We start from the raw sequence: 8,109 nt of genomic DNA on the forward strand, positions 1-8,109 counted from the left end.
CCTCCCCGTGCCCTTCTCACACCCATGCATTTCTCCTCCAGGCCTTTCCCACTGCGGCTCCTTCCTTGCCTGGAACGTGCTCTCCCATCTCTGTCTGTCCCAGCCTCCCCGAGTCCGCAAGTCCAGCTCGGATGCCGCTCTGCCTGTAAAGCCCTCCCTGGTCGCCCCTGTTAGAATGCACCGCACCTCGCCTGCCTGTGGGCTTCAACCGCTGACTCTTCATCACCCCAACCCCCACCTCCCACCCCCACATCCCACCCTGAGAAATCCTCATTGACCAGCACCCAAGGCTGCATCCTCAAGCCCCTCCCCACCCTAGATGTTGGCATGCCAGAGAGGGGGAACTCTGTCTCGCTCACGTCCTTGTCCCTGCAGCCTAGCATAGTGCCTGGCGTAGTAAACGGAAGTTCTTCTGACCCCATAGATGCAATGAGTACATTGACGGTAAGAGCCAACGACAATTGAGAAGTCATCTACCCCGTGATCCATGTTCAGCCAGCAGCTGGCAACTACATGCCGGTGCCCCAGAGTCTTCCATTCCAAGCTCCTTAAGTCTCCCTCCACACACACCGTTTTCCAGCACAGCCTTTGCCATGCTGTTCCCTCTATCTGGAATGCTCTTCCCCACCTTGGTTGCTTGGAGAAGCCAATCCTTGCTAGCTCAGTTCAGTGTCCCCTCCTCCAAGAAGCCTTCCCTGACTGCTCAGGGGTTGCCCCAGAGCTTACACTTCTTTCAAGTTGTATCCTCATAGCACACCTACCTGGGTGGTTGCAGAGCCCGCTGCTGTACTGCAATGGGTTTGTCTGTATGTCTGTGCAAAGACCAAGCAGTAATTTTCAAGCATTTTTCGGGGTGGGTCTTTTTCTCCCAAAGAAAATCTATGTGCATCTCCACATAAAGCAGATGCAAAGAAAGCAGTTCTTGACAGAGTAGGGGCAGGGGCGGGGGCTGAGGGTGACCCTGCCTGTGTGGTCCTCTCAGACCTTGCCTGGGACCCTCCCTCGGGGTGCCTGGGCCTCTACAAAGGTTTGGAAGCCCCTGACTCAGCACAATGTTGGGAACAAGGTCGCCGCTCAGCAAATGCCTTTTAAACGATTTGAAAACCAAACACCTTCATGACCCAAAAGAATGGATTCCTTAGAGTGGAATTTCCGACACCTGGACCGGTAGGACGCTCTTGAACTTCGGGTCAGCAGTAGGGGTGGGAGTCTCAGCCCCATCGCTCTGTGGCTGGACGAGAACCATACCCTCTGGGCCTCGTTGTTCTCCTCCACAGAATGAGGAGGAGAACAGCCCCTCGCAAGGCGATGGGGTGTGACTCCTCCTGGGGGCTAGGCAGCCTGCCCCCTCCTCCTCACTAGTCACGTTATTCGTGCCCACCTGAAGAAGGCCCGCAGCAGTCAGGATGGAGGCCGGCCATACACAGGTTTGAGCCTGGGCCCTGGCCCCAGATCCCGCCTCTGACACTGCCTAGCTGTGGACTCTGCACCTCGGTTTGCTCAGCTGCCAAATGGGGACGAGAACAGCAGCTTATAGGATGGGGGTAAGTAGGTGGCCAGGTCCTGACTGCCCTGCTTTAGGGACGGGCTGCCTCACTTTCTAGCCCTGTCACCTGGAGCAGGTTAGGCCACTCAATCTCTTTGACCCACAGTTTCCCCATCAGTAAAAAGGGGGTAATAATAGGACTCACCGCACAGGCTTGGGTAAATTAATGCACACGAAGTGCTCAGAGTGGGGCCTGGCACATAGTAACTGTTAGATACATATACGCAATTGATTCCACCCCACAAGACTGTTAGGAGAAGTAAATTAGATTGCATGTAAAATGTGCCCAGCCCAGCGCCTAGTACATGGTAAGAATTCAAGTGATGGGCTTTTAATGTGAATTTAGTGCAAATTCAGCATATTACGCATGAACTCTTGGGGGGAAAACACAGAACCTGGGCAGAAACTCCAGGGCTTTCCATCTCACGCTGCAATCTCCTGTGAAAGGGGCAGCCGCCACTCTCCGTTTGGGTGGGTGCCGCGCGCTGCAGTTCTGGGTGTGTCCTGCCGCCTGACTCAGAGAAAAGGGCCCGGCAGCCTGCTCCCCGCCCGTCTTCCGCGGCACCACGGCACCGCGGCACCACGGCACCCCGGCACCGCGGCTGCTCTTGCGTGCGGTGATCAGACCCGACCCTGGAGAACTGCAAGGATCCTATCACTGCCCCCAGGGCCGGGGGTGGCAGGAAGGGTTATAATTATGGGTTTCATCGGAATTGTGGATATGAGGCGCACCGCTTTCTGCGGCTCCTCTACGGGCTCTGCAGGGGCCTCCCCAGCCCCTCTGGCCTGGTGCCCCCAGAAGCCAGCTCTCCTAGCCCAGTGACTGACCACTGACGTGTGCTAAGTGCTTCATGTGAGGCATCTCATTTAATCCCCACAGAGGGCTTTGTTTTTACCATTTGATAGATGAGGAAACCGAGGCTCAGGGAGTGGCCAAGAAGCTCCAAGGACTTTCTGGCTCCACAGCCCTGGATCGCCACTTCCATCCCAGTTCGCATCCCAAATGTTACCACCCTCGGGCTGTAACCACTCATCCAGGAATTCTGGGCTCCGGGTCGCAGCAGCCCTGGTTTTGACTCTTGGCTCCGAGGCTGTGTGATCCTGTACAATCACATCACCTCTCTGAGCCTCGGTTTCCTCCCAGGTCTGCTGGGAGGGCCAGGTGAGAAAATAATATGTCTCCACGTGCCTGAAATAGACAAGGATTTGTAAGGGTCAGGTGCCGTTCACTGACCATTGCTGCTGCCGGTAGGCTTTAGTCCTGAAACCACTGTCCACTTGGACACGGTCATCACAGCGTTAGGAGACCTCTGGGCGCTGTACGTGCCACATGAGGCATTTCCGTCCAGATCCTGAGCCATGACAATGTGGCCTCAGTCACGGGGTCTCCTCTGTTTACATTAAGACATCCAGATTGTGGGGTCCACAGTAAGCAGCAGGAGCTTTCACGGGAAGCAAATGAAACCGATCCCCCATGTGCCGTGTGAGTGGACTTCAGCCCATGGACCGTTCTGTTCCCCAGCTTTTCTCTAGTCCAACGTGTTGTCAGTGGCAACGTGTTGTCTTTTGCCAGTGTAGAGCCGGCAGCTCTCAGAGCGAAAGGGACGAAAGCCCCGTGTTTACTTCCCACCCCTCCCTTATGTTCCGTGATAAGTGACAGGGAGGGGAGGATGTGCAATAGGGAGAGGGGGAGGGAGGGGGATGTCATTTACCGACGTGCGAGCACCTCTCCAAGACAAAGCACGGGTCCTACTCATCTGTGGTGACCGCTTCCCTCTGGCCCAGAGCAAGTATCGCCCCGGCTGGCGGTGACTGTGCTGTGATCGCCTCCCTCGAACTTACTCATCTCTGCCAGGGCGGCAGGAAGGAAACACCGTGCCCGGTGTTGCGCAAACCCGGGGCCCAGGCGGGTTCCATTAACCCCAGAAACGAACCTGGGCTTCATCCGCCGGGCCCCACCCTCGACTGTGCTGGGCTTTGTCGGTAATTTATGAGCTTCTCCACGTCGCCTGTTATTATGTTCCCTCTCATTAATGAGCATGCTTAGGAGATTCAGGATTTCCCTAATTAGAGTTTCCTTCTTCCTGAGCCTTCTGTCCCTGGATTTTTATTGGTCATTTACAGCATTGTGGCGAAGTTTGACATTGTACCGGGCAGCTCGGTTACGTCACTGGGAAGGACAAGGGGCAGGCTGAAGGACAGCAGGACAGCTCACGCCAGTGGACAGAGAGGGGCTATTTCAGCTCAGGGCAAGCGAGGGCCTGGCGGGGCAGACTTCCTCACCAAGGGCCACGAGCTCCCCATCTCCTGGCCCCAGAGGCAAACACAATACACGCAACCGTCACGGAACTGAGGAGAGTTTGCTCACACATTTCTGTTTCCCTTCAGAGGCCCCAGCGCTGGTCTGCACAGGCGGCAGGGTCGCCTCCTCTCCGCAGCGTTGCCAGCACCCTGGTTTCTGAGGAAGGTCTGTGCCTTCACCAAGGGCTCAGCCTCCAGCTGCTACACTGAGGTGCACGGGGGAGAGGGGGAGGTGAGGGGACACAGTCTTGGTTCACTCACAAAAAAAAAAAAGCCTTTCTTTTCATTCCGAGGCGTTGGACACACCAGCACGCTTAATAAAACAGGTGGCAGCAGGGCGAACGCGGAGTGCTGACTCAGCCCTGCCCCTGCCCTTTCATCTGGGGCCCGGCCGGCTGAACAGCCCAGCTTCCCGAGAAGAGATGGAGGAGGTTATCTCCTTAATAAGCCACCCTGAAGTGGCTGTGCTTAATCATCTTCATCTCCCAGGAGGCGGGGGGATCATTTCTGGTTATATTAATAATTTACCTGGTGTGCCTCAGAACTATGGACGTGGGCATTTAAAAAAACAACAAAGAAAAACCATCAATACTGTTTTATTATTTTTTTAAAGTAAGTCTGTAAGACAAGGACCTTGCATGCGACTCCAGTCGTGTGCAGAAATCCACTTAGGACAGAAGAAAATAGTTGGGAAGGTTGAAAGTATCGGTGCTGCCAACATCGTGGTGATCACATAGTAGGGAATGTAAACGTCCCATCACTACGCTGTACGTCTGAAACTAATATAATGTTGCATGTCAACTATGCTTTAATTTAAAAAAAATTTAAAAAGCATTGAATGGTGGAATAATGTGGTTCTAAATGTTTTGGTTATTTATTTGCTTTCAGCAACTTTGAAAAATGTCTCCAACAAACATACATTATATTTGAGACTTTAAAAAAAAGTCAACCCACCAACCCCAGGATATCCTTGGTAAATCAAACCCAAGCTTCGTTTAAACTGTCTCTCAGATTTAGGCCAAAACAAAATCTCTTTATTTTTGGTAACGTATCCCACCTTTTGAAATTCAGGCCCGCCTCCCTGCAACTCTCGTTCATGGTTGGTGTTTGGCTCGGTTGCACTTTCTTTTTTCTTTATGTTCTGGCTTCCTCCCACAGTGAGAGCCGTCACAGAAATGCACGAGGCGGGAGCGGCTGCCTTTCCACAGCCCTAAAATGTTCGGTTTCCCCTCGCCTGCGCTTTACCCAGAAAGGCCGGGCATTAGGCTCACTGCACCGTTCTTGGAGCGGGGCTGTTCACAAAAACTTGCTGGTGAAGCTTGGGTGGAGGCGACCAGAACGTGCGTGTGGAACTGGCCTTCTGGGTGGCGGACCAGACCTTGTCTGGGACTGAGTTCTCAGCAGGGCCCAGGGACAGGCAAGGCCTCGGAGAACTGTTCCTAAATCTCCTCAGCTTCCTCCAAACGGCCTGAGCCCCTCCTCACCTGAAGTTAAACTGGGAAGTCTGGGTGTCATCCCACCTTGAGGAAGGAGAGGAGTTTATAAAACAAGCCTAGGGTATATTCCCAGCAGTGGAATCGCTGGGTCAGAAGGCAGTTCCATTCTTTTTTTTTTTTTTTTTTGAGGAAATTCCATACCGTTTCCACAGTGGCTGCACCAGTCTGCATTCCCACCAGCAGTGCACGAGGGTTCTCTTTTCTCTGCATCCTTGCCAGCACTTGTTGTTTGTTGATTTATCATGCTAAGTGAAATAGCCAGTCCGTGAAAGACAAATACCATATGATCTCTCTTATAAGTGGAATCTAATGAACAAAATAAACTAACGAGCCAGAGGCAGAGAAGCATGGAACAGCCTGACAGCTGCCGGAGGGGCAGGGGTGGGGAGGTGGGGACCGGTTGCAGGAAGGTGAAGAGATTAGTCAAAGACCCCAGCTGCACTGACCCACGGACACGGACCGCAGTGTGGGGATGGCCTGTGGGAGTGGGGAGTGGGCTGGGTGGAGGGGGGCCCAGGGAGAAAAATCTGGACAACCATAATAGAATAAACAATAAAATATTTCAATTCAAAATGTAACAAAACAGATCTAGGAGATCCAGAAGATGACAACAGGTTATTTGGGAGTCAAACATTTTTTAGCTAAAAATGAAGCTTGAAAATGGGTTTTGAAACCCCAGATGGTAGTTTCCCTCGGGATGGGGAGAAAGACCCCAGCCCGCTGGGCGGGAGGCAGCTGGCTGCTGGTCCCTGCACCTCAGTTGCTCTGGGGCGCCTCCCTGCCTCCCTCCCCGCGTGGGTGCAAGGGGGTGTCTTCTGAGGGGCCCAGTGCTGCAGGGGGAGTAAAGCGGACTTTGGAGCTGGTGGATCGGGCCTCACATCCCCATACTCCACCGGGAGCTGTCTTTGAGGAGACAGAGCGGAAGGCCCACCTCACAGGGCTGTGGAGGGGATTAGGTAAGAAAGCTCCTGGGCAGTGCAAAGCCGGGGCCTGGTAAGTGGTGGGCCGCCAAAAACTGAAAGTGCGAAACGATTACAGGGCAGCAGAGGGGAACTGGGGAGTGACAGAGCCATTTTGCATCCTGATTGTGCTTGGGGACACAGCCTATGGGACAGCGCACCATGCAGAGAAGGTGAATTTTTGAAAACTGGTTACGTCAGTTCCTTCGGATTTTGACAACCTGTGGCATTCCTCAGCTACAGAGTTGCTGTCGGAAAGGTATGATATAATTGGTATGATTTTGCACCATCATACCAATTCAGGATGGGGAGAAAAGGGCTGCATATACCCTTTCAGCTTCATTCATTCATTTGCCCCGCTGTCCTCCTATCCATCCGCTCCCAGCCCTTCAGGCCTTACCCAGCGAGTGGCCGGGGTGGCCCGGCAGAACCTCAGTGGGTCTCCTGGAGCCGCAACGCCTCAGAGCTGCATTGTCTACCACGGCAGCCACCGGCCACAGGTGGCTTTAGAAACTGGAGCCATGGCTGGTGTGACCAAGAACTGAATTTTAAATTTTATTTAATCTTAGCTAGTTGACATTTAAGTTTGGAAACTGAGTCAGTATAAAATATTTTCCTATTGAAGCCACCTTCATTGCTTTGGTAGGAATACATTTTATTTTTAATATATTTTATCATTCATTTTTATTGAGATATAATTCACGTGCCATTACATTTACCATTTTAATGTGTACAACTCAGCGGCCGTTGGCATACTCACGAGGTTATGCAACCATCACCACTAAGGCCAGGACATGTCACCACCCCGAGGAGAAACCCCGCACCTTTTTATTAGTCACTCCGCACTCGCCCCGGTCCCTGGCGACCACAGCCTCTTCCCTGTCTCTGTGGATTTGCTTGTCCTGGACACGTCCACACAAACGGAATCATTCCGTGCATGGTCTTTTGTGTCTGGCTTCTCTCACTTGGCATGTTCGCCAGGATCCCTCCACGTTGCACTTTACGTTTTTACGGCTGAGTAACATCCCGCCGTGCGGACACGCCGCCTTTGGTTTAGCTCTTCATCAGCTGGTGGCCACCTGGTTGTTTCTAGCGTTTGAATCCTAGCCCCTGAAACTCCAGGGTCCAAACTGAGACGGGTTGCAGGTGTAAAATACCTATCAGATTTCAAAATTTGTGCAAAAAACATGTAAAATACCTCATTGATAGTTTATCTGAAGGACATGCTGAAATGGCAGTTTTTATGCACTAGGTTCAATCAAAGGCACTGTGTGGGAAAGATCACCCTAGAAACAAGGCAGGGGGAGTGTGAGCTGGGGGCTGGGGGCCTCTCCTCCCCCATCTCATCCGTCAGCTGGCTCGCCCACTGGTGGCCGGACAGACCTTGCAGGGTCGGGCCTGCCAAGAGTGGCCACTTCTGGCGTCCCCCTGCCTTGGTGCTGAGGGGAGCTCTGGGGAGGACAAGTCCAGGCAGAGGTTGGCAGGCGCTGTGCCCCTGCAGCGGGACCGGGGACTGGAACTACCGGTGGCTGGCCTGCACTGGACAGCAGCGGAGCTCGAGTCCGAGCATGCGCCTGGGCTCCTCGCCCTGGCCCAGGGGCAAGGGCAGCGACCACGTGAGAGGCTTCCTCGCCTCTGGGCACCAGGCGGCTGGCATAATAAATCCTCAATAAATGTTAGAAGGGAGAGGGAGGCAGAATCCCATGGTTGTTAAAACACCTCTGGTGGGAACACTGTTAAACTCCCCCAATAAACAGATGGGGACACCAAGCCCAAAAGGATGAAATGACGTGTCCTGAGCCACTGC

The sequence above is a fragment of the Phyllostomus discolor genome, chromosome 5 (assembly GCF_004126475.2).
Source record: "Phyllostomus discolor isolate MPI-MPIP mPhyDis1 chromosome 5, mPhyDis1.pri.v3, whole genome shotgun sequence".
NCBI classification, from domain to species: Eukaryota; Metazoa; Chordata; class Mammalia; order Chiroptera; family Phyllostomidae; genus Phyllostomus; species Phyllostomus discolor.